The following is a 15,022-nucleotide window of genomic DNA, read 5'->3' on the forward strand; positions in this document are numbered from 1 at the left end:
TTGTCGGTAGAAAGTTGGGGCTGGACAACGACCAGCCAAATCAATCGAATAATCTCGGCCCTTGATCTATGATGCCTCATTTATTGTTCCCCTTAGAAAAGTCTTTACATTAAAAGCACGGTGCAACGATCATCATACTGGAATAAAATGATCAAAGGTCTGGATTTTACATATATATCATGTTGGGTAGATAAAAAAACATTGAAAGTAGTTGAAACGCCATAATCTTCGGGTGATTGAACTCGAAACGGACCATCCGCACGATCTTGAAGTTCGCAAAACTTTCTTTGTTCAAGAAGACTCATCCTCGAGTTTTAGATTGTTTCTTTTTTGGTAGATTTTAGATGTTTTTTTTTAGATGTATTTTCAGGTAGATTTTAGATGTATTTTTTTTGGGTAGGTATCCAAAAGTGGGCTACTGTTGGTACTTAGGGAACGAGATTCCATTCACACAATACATTGGCTAGTCAAATTTGTTAGGTGGACTCACCATGTGGAGAGTAAGGATATGTTTTCCCCCAAGTTACCCACAAGATATTCCATTCGCACCATAGGCGGACTAGTCAAATTTTAAAGATTCCATTCACACTTTTTTTTTTTTTTTTTTTTTTCTGAGAAATAGATGGCCTTCGGAACCAGCTTCCGGTAATGAAAACAAATTCCAGGATTTAGTTTTCTTATTCTTAGGGATTTCATTGTAATATCCACTAGAAGATGCCCATTTATCATGAAAGCAAATTCCGGACAGCCAAACGTGCACTTTGTAAGAGAAGATTTTTATATGTATTTTCTTAGAAATAAATGCGAAAAAAAAATCACAATAAGGCCTAACTATTTCTTTGATCTAAGAAATTCATCTGTGTACATTAAAAAGTGACTTTTAGTTTTATGCCCATTCCTGAAATTTAATGGGCTCCACTATCACCTCGCGTAAACGAACCGTTCAGGATGAACGACAGCCATCATAAGTCTTTCAAAAAACCTGTATAGGGACCTTTAATTTGATAAACCAAAGCTTAATTGTTGGCCAACACTAGGGGTGTAAATGGATATTCGAAAATTCGATTACCGTCCGCATCCGAATCCGTTTAAAGCGAATATTATCCGGATCCGTTTCAAGCGGATATTATCCGAATCCGTTTATGAGATATCCGGCTCTAAGCGGATGCGAATCTGGTAAATGGTATATCCGATCCGTTTAACATCCGAATCCGAGAAGTAAATTCTTTTTATTTATTATTAATAATATCATTAATATTTATTTTTAGTAATGACACACTATCTTTTGTTTCTAAAAGAAGAAAAAAAAAACAAAAAATGTTTTCAGTAGGAAATGAAGTAATCTCTCATTTTAAGGGCATTTTTAGAGTTTGACATGGCGTCTTTATGAAGCAACAAATGTGGGCTGTAGGATGAAAGAGACAAATGGGTGGTGGTGATTGAAAGAAGATGTCATAGTTTCTAGAGAATTATAAAGCAAAAAGGCCATCTAGGTCATTGATGGTAAATGGATGGCTCAGATCAATTTCCCAACTTATGGTTATATAAAAACCCAAAATGCAATTAAAAGAGGGGACTTCTAAGTTTTACAAAGAGAAGCAAGAGAGAGGAGAAAGAAGGAGGCTTATGCACCATTTTCGGCATTCCTTGGTGCCTCCAACCCACCAAAATCCACTGCCGCCCCTCTCCACCTTCTCACAGCCACCTCCATCACCGCCAGTCACCTCCATCTCTAACACAATCCCCATTTCTTTTCATCTTCCACAATCAGCACTCCCACTTCCCCTGTTCAAAATAGCCCAAACCTATTCCATCATATACAAAAAAAAAAAAAACCCAAAGACCACTACCAACACCATGATCCATCCCCGTCGCCTCTCTCTCTGCCTTTGTTTTAAAAGGAAGAAGAGGATCTCATATATTTTAGTTTGAGAGTTAATTTTGTGAAGAGAAAGTAGAGGTCTGTTTTTAGGGTTTAGAAAATTCATTCGAGGGGTAAGAAGGAGAAGAAAGATAAAGTGCTGGAATAAAATGTTTGAATTTACCGGATAAACGGATACGGATAATATCCGAAATCGAATAATATCCGACGGATACGAATTCGGTAATAGATATTAAATATCCGTCAAATTCAAATCCGAATCCGAATTCGGATAGTCTATACTGTAATCGAATTCGGATATAGCCATATCCGATTCGAATTCGATCTGTTTACACCCCTAGCCAACACACACCTTCTGGAACCAAGGTTAGGTTTACACAAATTTGCTGGCCGACTCACCATTAATATAATGGGGAATCCACGGACTACTCAAATTTGCCTGCAGACTCACCATTAATATAATGGGGATTCCAATCACAGCATATGCGGATTACTCAAATTTGCCGGCCGACTCACCATTAATATAATGGGGATTCCAAATTTGCTGGCCGACTCGCCATTAATATAATGGGGATTCCAATAACAGCATATGCGGATTACTCAAATTTCCCGGCCGACCCACCATTAATATAATGGAGATTCCAATTGTTAGGCCTAAAATCGGTAACAGATACGGCAGTGACGTCAGAGCTGATCTGGAGTACCCGAGGAGCCGAGGTGAAGGAGCTGAGCTCTGCACAGGAGCACACGAGGTCAAAAGACCAACACGGAATTGTTGCTCAGGACAGGCCTTTCGACACTCAAGTCTGTACGAGCAGGAGTGCAGGACGTTGCCTTACCTTCTTCTCCTCCCCAGGAAAGAACGAACGAACACCCGATGTTTTGTCTACAGTGGATACGGAGAAAATAATGAAGCCAGAGAACACTGAGAAAGAAAGCATGCAGTACCACCAACTTTAATCAAATCCCACGTGGGTTGGTCAGATTTGTCGGTAGAAAGTTGGGCCTGGGCAACGACCAGCCAAATCAATCGAATAATCTCGGCCCTTGATTTAATTTCTTGTAATGCCGATTTCTTCAGATTGACAAACCAGACGTCTCAGTGGAGATGGAGAAAATAATGAAGAGCGAGAGTTTAATCAAAAGTAATGAAGCCCACGCGGGTAAGTCGGATTTGTCGGTGGAAGGTTGAGTCTGGACAACGACCATAAGTCAATGGGATGATCTCGGCCCTTGATCTATGATGTCTCGTAGCTCTCACTTACATTAGATGGAGAAAATAATGAAGAGAGAGAAAGAGAGAGAAGAAGTATTAAGTTTAATCAAAAGTAATGAAGCCCACGCGGGTTAGTCAGATTTGTCGGTGGAAAATTGAGCCTGGACAACCTATCATGTGGATCACATATTAATGCTGGTGTATTTTCTTCTACGCGAAAAAATAAGGGATAATTACATTTACATCCCCTCTAGTTTCTGACACATCCACTTCCACCCCTATAATTTAAAAAGTGACAAATACACCCCTGTAGTTTCAATTTGTTTAAGGTTTGCCCCCTCAGCTGAAGGTTTGTCCATAGATTGAAGGGTTAGGATGATCTGATGGAGCTGATTTTTTGGGCACACCCTATCTATGTCAGGACCCATCAAATGAACGCTTTGGATCATCCAAATAATGTGGGCACATACCTGAATCCAAACACTACCAAACGCTTTGGATTCGGGTATGGGCCCACATTATTTGGATGATCCAAAGCGTTCATTTGATGGGTCCTGACATAGATAGGGTGTGCCCAAAAAATCAGCTCCATCGGATCATCCTAACCCTTCAATCTATGGACAAACCTTCAGCTGAGGGGGCAAACCTTAAACAAATTGAAACTACAGGGGTGTATTTGTCACTTTTTAAACTATAGGGGTGTGGATGTGTCAGAAACTAGAGGGGGTGTAAATGTAATTATCCCAAAAAATAACGTATAGTGGGGCCCACCTATTTGTATGATCTGATTCATTCATCTGTTTATCCTCGCAGTTGATTAGACAATATCCCAAAAATCTTCTGGCTGGATGATCTTAACCCTCCAATATATTAAGTGTAAAATGGACATGTAGATTTTCCTTATCCCTATTTTACGATAGAGATTCCATTCACACAAAACGCAGACTAGTCAAATTCGTCGGCCAATGTATATCGTGGGAAGAAAAGATAGGTTTTACCCTCTTACCATGTTCTGACTTCTTGTAAGTTGTAACAAAGTAAAATAAGCATGACTTTATCGGTGGACTCACTGCCTAGAAAGTAACACGGGGTCCAACTTGGCCGGGTTGGAACCCAACCCGGGCCTTGGGCTCAATCCTAACCCATTCCACCTCTAAATCTCTCACCCCTAACCACACCTCCAATCCGAAATCCAGTCGGGTTGGTTCAGATTCACCTTGGGTCAAACAAAAAATACAATAACCCAAAGGAAATCAAAATAAAATTATAGGACAGAGGTCGGGTTCGGGTCGGGTCGGTTTGCTAAGGCCTCAACCCCGACCCAACCCAAGGTTAAGTCGGGTTGGCTTTTCTTAACCCTAACCCAACCCAACCCAACAAAACTCGAGCCAAAATCAACCCGTCGGGTTCGGTTTGCAAAATGCTTAAAAAGCTTTTCTTTTTCTACTAAACTTTCAATTACAGATGTTTGCTACTCTTTAAATAGAGAAATACATAAGAGATGACATTCAAGCTTGCCCACTAACTAGTTTAGGGACTTACAAACATAATAAATAGCCTAGGAACTCAAAACATTGACTAGTCAAGGCTAACAAAATACATTTTACTAAAACTGACATACTTTCTAACCACTGCTCTAAATTTCTTTCATAAGTACTTGTTGGAAAGATCTCAAAAAGACCTAAAACTTTATAGTTTATCATTTTCCATAATTCTGTCATTTAATAGCCCAAAGTCGTGGTAAAAACGGTCCAGAAGCTTGTAGCGGGAATTGCACCTGCATTATTCTCCCCATGTTGAACGTCAACTCGTCCTTGAGTTGACCTAGTTACTTTCATGATATGGAATAAGATAAAAAACATTGAAAGTAGTTGAAACGCCATAATCTTATGGTGATTGAACTCGAAATGGAACATTCGCACGATCTTGAAATTCGCCAAACTTCCCTTGTTCAAGAAGACTCATCCTCGAGTTTTGAAGTGTCGAAGAATGTTAATCATCTTAAACTCTTGAGGAGCAAAAAATTTTAAAATAATAAAAGAAAAAAAAAACAACACATCAACTCAATTTGATTACTGTAAGCAACATTTTATAGATACCAACTCCACATGCAGGCTTTATTCACAATTTTGCACCAATTTTAAAAGATTGCTGCTATGATATTTAGCTCCACCAATGTGGGCCCACAAATAAAAACTCCTATCATCACCTGACATTATCTTAATTGGGGTGCTTTGATTGGATCGGTGATTACACAACTGTCCATTCTTGATTGGATAGCCCACTGAGTTAATAACCGTAGGATCGAAGATCGAGCAATATGGGGGCCCACCATGAAAGCACTTAGACCTCGCAAAAAGTGACCCGGACCCGCGGGTCCACCCGGCCTGTCAAAATTGGGCTGGGCCGGGTGGACCCGCAGGTGCCCGCGGGTGCCATAGAGAAGTACAAAAGTTTTATTTTAGCCCCTTTTCCCCTAATTGTCATAATTTTATAATTTTCTTTCTAGGTTTTTTGGTAATTGTCACATTTTAATAGGTATATTTTTGGAAAATTTTCTGCTTTGCTACCATTTTTCCGTAATTTTTCATTTAAAACTTAGTACCCGCATGATTATTATATATTGCTATTATTTATTGCTAGCCACCTTTGCTCAAATCGTACTTCTGCCGATCTTTGCAGCAAAGGATGGGTGACAAGCTGAAAAGTAGCCTCGGCGAAGGATGTGATGAAAATGCAGGGGGAGTGAAAATATCATCGCCCTTTTTTTTATGTCGAACATGTAGTGTATAATCTTGGAACATCTTTGCATGGGTAATACTGAGAGAGACAAAGGGGTTTGGATTCTCAACTCCTCTGGAATGAAGCCTTTTTACCTTCATCTAGCTTTTTGCCCCATCCATCACAGCTTTCGTCTGGAGTGTGCTCTTCCATGGATGTTTTTAGAGTTCATAGATGAGATCTTAGACCGTGTAAGGGCCCACTTGGCACATTTTCATCACATCAGAAGGTTAGCGAGCTGAGAGGCAGACCTTCGCATTGGAGTATCTAGATCAGTGCTAGAAACCTTAAATTTCTTACCTCCTTGAACACTAATGTTTTTGTAGTGTTTTTCCCTTGTTCTTGTTCTCTTTGGTCATTTCCTTGAGCACTTATGTTCTTGTAGTGTTTTTCTCTTTTGTCTTGTTCTCTTTGCCCCAAATGACTGGCTCGGTAGTGACCCTTTCCTATTACTAATATCACCATTTCAATAAAAAAAGAAAACATGAGGTGTAAGATGGGCCAGTGAATATTGTTGGCCTTCACAAGTCCGGCCTACTGCCCTGGATCCGACCCACATGGTTGATTCTAGAATTTTGATCAAGCATGGCAAAAATACACTAGGGGTGTCAACGGATCCACTTCGGATCGGACCCAGCTATGTCTTAGTCACGATCCATTCAAATTCCTTATCGGTCAGATCGGATTCGGAGTGTTTTTCGGATCCTACTTCTTGGGTCCCGATCACGATCCATTTCAAATCAGACCGTCCATCGGAGTGTCCTAGTAGGTCCTACTTACAAAACAACAAAAAATCTTAGCAACTTATGATTCTGATGAAGAATAGGATCTTATTGCTGAAAAAAACTCCAATGTTAGAGGGTGCATGACGATAAAACTTTCTAGTAATTAGTCCTTGTTGATAGTGAATGAAAGTTTACTGGAAAGAAAAAACGATTGAGGAACGGAAGAGAAAAAGATGTCTAGAAAAGATCGTCTTGCTATAAACGATCTAGTTAATGATTTTCAAAGATCGTCTTTTCAATTTGTGGCCATAAATTCGGGTCGTTGCTTCTTTGTTTTCTTATCATATATATAACTGGTACACATTGTGTGGGGTTGGAGGGTTAGAATCCTCAGATGGGAGTGGTTTTACTTGTAATCCAATTCGTAGATCTTCAAATGGTTTTCTTGATCTCACGCCAAAAATATATTCATTTGGATATTGGAGAGTGGAAGGGGAGGTCTCGATTACATGTAAATGTAATCGAGTCCATTAATTCTGTAGATCATCATCATGTCAACGTGACACATGTGGTTCCCCAAAAGTAGCTTTTAGGAAAGAGCCTAACATCCACCCGTCCTTTTACCATTTTTTTTTAGCTGCAAAGGCTGTTTCAATTTTCAGAAAGTTATTAAAGTGCTAAGAATACCATTACCAATAGAAGAGACTGCACATATCATTTCTCTTTCTCTACTATGATATGATACTACATCGGGTTGAGTAGGATTGGCCTCAACCCGACCTAACGCAGCCCTAGTTGCACCCGTCGATGGCCCCCACCGACGGAAGTCCTGATGACTAGATTATAAAATTGCAAATACCAAATGATCCTTAGCCATCTGATTATTCATTTTCAAGTAATATACCGAAAAAAATTAACGGACCACATTCGCATCCAATGGCTTAGAATTGTCTAATTTCTCCAATTTTTAGACTTTACTATTCATCGGTTATTAGGTTGTCTAAGCTCCATTGCAGCAAAACCAGCCATTCTCGAGGGTGAAATTATAAAAAAAACATAACACTATAACAGACATCAGGATAAGAAATTAGTTCATTTTTTGCCACTAATTTAATTTAATCGGGATGGAGTTTATATGAGTCCATAACATTTATCTGAATAATCTCATACACTAGAGCTCCTGCTTGTTTTGGATTATGAGAACCGAGTGCGAGTCCAGTAATCAGTTTTGAACTTACAATAGCTTCTGGAAATCCAAAACAAACAGGGCCCACATACATACCAGGCCGGATCACAAGTCTTACGGAATAGGGTCTTACAGTATCATTTCTCTTTCCTTTTCTCTAGCATTCACAGTTGATCAGAGACATGATAGGAGACTAATTTAGAAGAGAAGATAGCATTTTGGGTATTGTAACAGTTGTGTTAATGAAACTAAATCAAATAATTAATTATTCTTCAAGCTAAACTGGTCCAAAAGCTATGTGTTTAATTCCTCGTTCTCCACAAGAGGATCAAAATCTAAAAATATTATAAACCAGTCAGCTACAAAGCTCAGAACTGAGTACTGAAGTCCTAAATCGCAATAATGGGCAAAGCAATAATCAAAGGTTCCCATTATCATATTAGACGGGATACTGTGGAAAACATCTCACCCTTGGCAGTCCAGAGCAGAAGTATTGATTAGTGCCTTAAGCTTGTTGTCCTCATCAGCCCTATCAGGAGGAGCAACTTGCATTGGATTTGACTGGCTGAACTGGCAGCATTTCTGGAATAGCATATAAGTCACCAGCTCATGATGGAAAGAATATGAGCAAGATGAATCGACCAATTCAGGTTGATACGAGTGGCGACCATGCATCAACCATGCATCAACTGACTCAAAGCCTATAAAAGAAATAAAAAAAAAACTTACAACCAATGGTGTCGCTGTTAGGATCAAGGCGTTGCAATCTCTTTGCTTCGTCCACTTGGTTGCCTACAAAAACAAACAAAATAAAAAGAAAATTAGATTGAACAAAATTATAACTCAAACAAAAAAAAAAAAAAACTAACACAACAGAAACAGAAAGGAAAGAAGCTACTTAATCAAACAAAGCAACCGTGCTTCAGTTCCCCGGCAGCGGTGCCAAAATTTGATCGAGTCGTTATCGGATCAAAATAAATTAATTAACCTAATTATTACTACTAGAATAGTGGTAAGAAAAGGATCGTATCCACAGGGAACCAGAAGGCTAAGATACTTTAAGATACTTTTGACAGAAAGTAGTTTCCGATTATTTTTATTTTTTTTAGAAAAGAAAAGAAAGATTTTTTTTCTTTTGAATTGGAAATCAAACCTAAAGTTCAACAAATACTGAAGGATTAAAAATCTAGAGAAAAAGCTGTCTTTAGGTTTCGAATCCACATTGATTCATTAATTAATTTCCGATGCCCACTTTGATTCACTACGACTACAAGTCTAATGATACTCCAGAAAAATAATTGCAAATTTTCCTAGTTATAATCTATCTTCCCAATCACTGTCGTCTTTCGCTACGCTTAGCACACTTAGTTCGGCCAGTTATAGATTATCATCGGTATAATCACAATCACTCTAAGAACTATTGCTTGAATAAAAAATTTTGAATCACAGAAACAAATTTTCTCATCTAAATTTAACATTAAAAATTCATTTAATAAGATGAGGGTCACATCAAGCAATTAAGTGCACTAAATCAGAAACTAATTAACTGAATTCAATGGTTCATCTACACCTAAAGACAAAAGAAACTTAGCTAGTGATCGGCATTCATGGTGTGGTAACTTGACATCGAAGGGAGGTGGCGAGAATGGGGTAACTAAAGGCTCAATTTGACGAGGGTAATGATGGCTTGTTACAGGGCATATGATAGTGGAGACCAAACAAATGAGAAGGGTTTGGGTGGAGGTGAAAAGAGGTGACTGGAAGAAATGGAGGGTTTGATAATCTGTAATGAAAGAAGTTGAGGTTTGGATGCTGAAATGGGAGAAGAATGACGTCTGCAAAATGGGGAAAACCAGTTAGAGTTCTTACGATTTCAGATTTTGCAAAGTGGGTTTGATGAAGGTAGAGGTCGGTGGAAATGGAGGTGAAGGTTGGGATAGAAGGTGATGGTGACCGGATTCCGGTGGGGTGGTCGGAATTAATGGTGGAATGGGATTAGATATGGGGTTTGAGAAGAGGGTTTTTGTGAATGATAGGGGCAGTGGTGGTGGCGATGGAGTTTGGATGGGTTTGGACAGGGGTAAGATGGAGATGGAAGTTTTAATGGAGGTGGATGTTGGGTCTGGGTAGGTAGCCAATGTGAAGGTAACGGGGTTAAAGGTGGAAAATAGAGATGGTTGTGGGGTGAGGGCAGAAATCCGGATGAGAAGAAAATGGGTAGCGATAAAGATGGGGGTGTGGTAGGTGGCCAATGGCAAGAGGAGTGCTCGGACCTCTGCCTCTATGCCTCTTTCTCTCCCTTCTCCTTTGGGTTTCTTGCCTCCAAGGTGATAAACAATTAAACATCCCCCTCATTCGGATGTATATCTCGCCGGCTATCTTCTCTTCTCAAGAGTCCCAAATAAGTTGTCCTTTCTTGTATGATCCTAACCATTCATCTTGTAGGCCTCAATGTAAATAGGTTGCTCCAACTTTAATAGCATAGGTTTATCCCAACTGCCAATATTGTTGATTCATTTCTGCCCACAAATTATTTCCATAGGACGATCATAACCGTCCAAATGATGGGCCAGTTACAAAAATGGGTTTATCGTTTGTGGGGCCTCAATGCCCCTCAAATTATTTCAATTGTATGATCTGAACCACCCATTGGATGATGTCAGTGTCTTGTCAGCTGATTCTAAACCATTGATCAAGCCTAATGAAAATGTCACCCTTTAAAATGCCTTTAAACCGTTGATGTTTTCCACCTCAATGTCGCAGATGAGACCCTTGTTTGGCACGGAACCTAGATCTTGCAATTAAAAGAAATAACAAAGTCACATTAATCACAAATATTCAATTAAAATCACTAATTTAATAGCCCTTATTTATGAATAATTATAGCCCAATCACCACCATTGTCCATTACCAAATCAAAATGAATTAACATTGTATCAAAATAGCTTTAAGATCTCATATGATAAAATGATGATAGAACTCAACGTCTTGTTAAAGGTAATTTACAGTAACAATTTTAAATAAGAGGAATATGTTCGTGCGCTCAAGCTCTAATAGGAAATGGTGCGCTTGAGTGCACCATTCACATGGGTCTCACAATTTCTGTGAGGATCCAAACCATTCATTTGCAAGGCCCTATCATAGATAGGGTGTGTACCAAAAATCAGCTCCATTGAATCATCCTAACCCCTCCAAAAGTGGAGGGCAAAAATGGGCAGATTTGTGGTCTGTCCATTTTGACCTCAACAAATGGATGGGTTAGGATGATCCTATGGAGCTGATTTTTTGTACACACCCTATCTATGTAAGGCCCTTTCTAGTGAATGCTTTGGATCATCCTAACAATGTGGGCCTCATTGGTTTGAGAGCTCAAGCTCACCATTTGGTTCCAATGCTCAAGCTCACGAACATTTTCCTCTTTTAAATAATGATTGAAACTTCTTCCAGATTAATAAAGACTACTTTTGCTTGTTTTATTGTTGTATGCATGCTCCATTCTGTAGTATTTTTGTCTTGCTCTCCACAAACAGAACAGATTACATATTACTTGCTTGCTAAATGCATAGTACTTTATATGAAAATAACATTTTACAACACTATACTAATCTCATTAGCATCTCATTAGAAACCATGATTTATTTACCTTCTAGAAAGAAGAGGTTCATCAAAAAAGTTCAAATGACAAAAATGTAAGGTTTTCCCATAACATTTATGGCCTCATCTTGACATTTGTAAAACGTGGGTCCTTAGATTGCTAAATTCTCACGGTGCCTTTCTTTGTCATGTTCGGGAAAGTTGTAACTCACCATGCCGATGCTCCACCGGGCTGCAAGCTTAACCCTCTTCTCATCGGGAATCCCCATCTAATAAAAAAAATTGCTCGACCTCTGCCAACCAATTTAGGAAATATTCAATATGAAGATGACCATTGGAAGTGGGAAGGTCAATCTTCATACAAAAATCCCAAGAATCCCGATCTCCACCGCATGATAACCTCTAACGCTGTTCGGTCTCGCAAAAACTCGTTCGTCATATTCACCATCCTCGCTGGATTCCTCCTCATAGGCCATAGGTCTATCCATAGCAGAAACGTGACCAGGAAAGTGCTCTAGAAAGACTGCTCGCGAGCCCCTTCATCGGTACAAGGTGTGTAATTGTTGCGATCCCGATTGGGCTCCACCTTGAGTCTACCGATTGCTGCCTCTAAACGTTGCAACACTCATTGATTTTCACATAGGAACTCAAGAAACTCAGCCTTTGATAGAACACCATTCTATCAGAAAAGAAATTAGGGAAGAAGATGATAGGGAAAAGATAAATATTGAGTTAATTCGAGGAAACTCAGGCCTCCAATGAGTTAATTCGAGGAAACTCGACCTCCAATATGCAAACTGCACTTAATTTGATTATTCCTTGCTCAATAGCCATACGGCATCTACATTATATAAAAATTAGGGGAAGCAAAATAAGGAAACATAAATCAGCAAAATGTGCACATGAAAATAAGGAAACCCTAAATATGGCAATAACCTAAATAGAAGACAATCTAAACCAACAGAATAAGAAAAAGGAAAACTGATTCTAACAGCTTTCATAAGGACTTCTCCACGATTAACATCGTTTGTGGTTGTTCTCTCGGTCTCGAGTTGCCATCAGTCCAGGTCAATCAAGGCTCTAATACCAACTAGCGTAGCAGAGCAATTGGAAAATTGTAGACGAAGCGCACAATTTGCAAACCCTAGAATCCACTCAGGAAGAAGAAGAACAAGGGAGATCAAGAGAGAGAGAGAATAATATCTTGTAATCACAATAATGGAATGAATGCCTCTCACGTTCTCACATTACATATTAGCTCTATTGACATAAAGCAACTAAAAAACTGAGGAAAATCATCCTATTGACTTTAAGAAACTAATAAAGTAAGAAACCATTAAAATAGGGAAACAAATCCTATTGACATAGTAACTAAGAAGATAAGGAAAAATACTCCTACTCTTATGCCAATAAAACAAGGAAATAAATCAAAGCTTGCTATTGACTGTCAAAGCTTGCTATTCATGCTACTTTGTTTCCTTCCATTTCTTGACATGTTACGTCAGTTAGTATCCCATCTTAATTGAAACTCTAATCTAAAGATAGGATATTTTCATCACCCCCACCCCCTTTTTGGGTAAGGCCACTCATAGTAATAGATAGACATCTTTAAGCCTTGTTTTGACTAGGACAACCAAAAGTCATGCTCAGTTTTGATAAGGGCACCCATCTCAAAATGAGGAATGCTAAACAGAAGGGTTCCCTTGCAATTAAAAGAAATAACAAAGTCACATTAATCACAAATATTCAATTAAAATCACTAATTTAATAGCCCTTATTTATGAATAATTATAGCCCAATCACCACCATTGTCCATTACCAAATCAAAATGATTTAACATTGTATCAAAATAGCTTTAAGATCTCATATGATAAAATGATGATAGAACTCAACGTCTTGTCAAAGGTAATTTACAGTAACAATTTTAAATAATGATTGAAACTTCTTCCAGATTAATGAAGACTACTTTTGCTTCTTTTATTGTTGTATGCATGCTCCATTCTGTAGTATTTTTGTCTTGCTCTCCACAAACAGAACAGAATACATATTACTTGCTTGCTAAATGCATAGTACTTTATGTGAAAATAACATTTTACAAAACTATACTAATCTCATTAGCATCTCATTAGAAACCATGATTTATTTACCTTCTAGAAAGAAGAGGTTCATCAAAAAAGTTCAAATGACAAAAATGTAAGGTTTTCCCCTAATATTTATGGCCTCATCTTGACATTTGTAAAACGTGGGTCCTTAGATTGCTAAATGCTCTTAAATAAAGCCATACTAATGGGTGATGGTTAGCAAAAGTAAAGGAGATAACCGGCATGCATTTGTTATCTTATTAAAGTCCCTCCATTATGGGAAGAGGGAATATAGCAATATAAATACATGGGTTTGGTCCCCATCTCGTCACAGAAGAAAATTAAAATGAGGTAAAAGAACACCCATTGTTCTCTTACCATACGGAACAAGTGATTGAGATTGGAAACCAAAGGTGACACTCCGATAGTCAAACGAAGCGTCACATCCGGCAAATCAAAACAACGTAGTGCATGTACGAAAATCAAAGATTTAAGGACATCATGGCTTCAGGTAAAGATCCTAACCCTTCAATGTATCCTACATTGTGGTATCAGAGCTCCAGGGTTGGAGTCTTAATGTCTTGGATTTTTCTTTGGTCAGTTTTCATAGTTATGTAATCGATCCGACGGATTTTGTCGTTTACCGCCGTTGATTAAAGTCTTCATCGACATTGTCGCATTCAATGATCGATCACGATTGATCTTAAGAAAATGCAATGTTGTTGATGAGATTCTAATCTAAACAAACCATGAAAATTGAATTTTGGACTTCTCATAGATGTCGATACCGGAAGAAAGAAAGAATTTTTGTGGCTTTTATTATTGTTTACTGGTGATTGGATCATATTTAAATAATTATTGTTTACTGGTGATTGGATCATATTTAAATAATTTTGTTGGTGAAAAATCTTCATAAATTTTTTAAAGATGATCCTATAGTTGGATCGCCATAAACAGAAGTAATTAGCCCAACCTTGAAAAATTATAACCAGTCGCCGGAAAACGGTCGCAGGTGGCGACCGGAGAAATTTTCTGGCGATCAGATTATATTAAAACGATCAACCATCACCGAGGTATCTTCCCATAAAGTTTCGGGAAGATCCAACGGCTGTTTCTTTGGGAAATTACATTTAATGTCCGATAAAGAAAACTTTTGGGTTACATGACAAGAAGATGGGTTTTGGATTTTTGGTCCACTTGAGGGCATAAGCCTAATGCTTAACCCACTTGTCGATAAAATCAAGTTGTGAGTCCGTGCTCATATTCTGGCTCCTGAACCCTTAAGGCCTTTTTTTTTTAAATAAAGAAATTTTTTAACTATTTAAAGAGGACGTTAATACATATTTAGGCATACATGTATTTACTTCTTACTGTTGATGTATGTCTAAGCCTTTTTTTATGCACTTTTAAAGAACTGGAAGTTTTAAATTCTAAGTATTTATGTGACCACCAAAGTGGTCATGAATATGAGGGATTTAAAATTTCAAATAAAGCCATATGAATTAATTTCATAATAAAGATCAAGTGGCATCAAATTGCATTTATTTCTTTGAAATG

General features: G+C 38.3%; 1 long non-coding RNA gene across 1 annotated transcript; it reads right to left on the minus strand.

The window, feature by feature from the left end:
• Nucleotides 1–8,024: 8,024 nt before the first annotated feature.
• On the minus strand, nucleotides 8,025–8,844 carry LOC143878650 (uncharacterized). Its single transcript, XR_013251070.1, has 2 exons — nucleotides 8,520–8,844; nucleotides 8,025–8,372 (listed from the first exon to the last, which is right to left on the minus strand). It is a non-coding gene; the product is annotated as an uncharacterized LOC143878650 (long non-coding RNA).
• Nucleotides 8,845–15,022: the final 6,178 nt, after the last annotated feature.

Source organism: Tasmannia lanceolata, unplaced genomic scaffold (assembly GCF_043159265.1).
Source record: "Tasmannia lanceolata isolate RefF3 unplaced genomic scaffold, GAP_Taslan_0.1 ptg000006l, whole genome shotgun sequence".
NCBI classification, from domain to species: domain Eukaryota; kingdom Viridiplantae; phylum Streptophyta; class Magnoliopsida; order Canellales; family Winteraceae; genus Tasmannia; species Tasmannia lanceolata.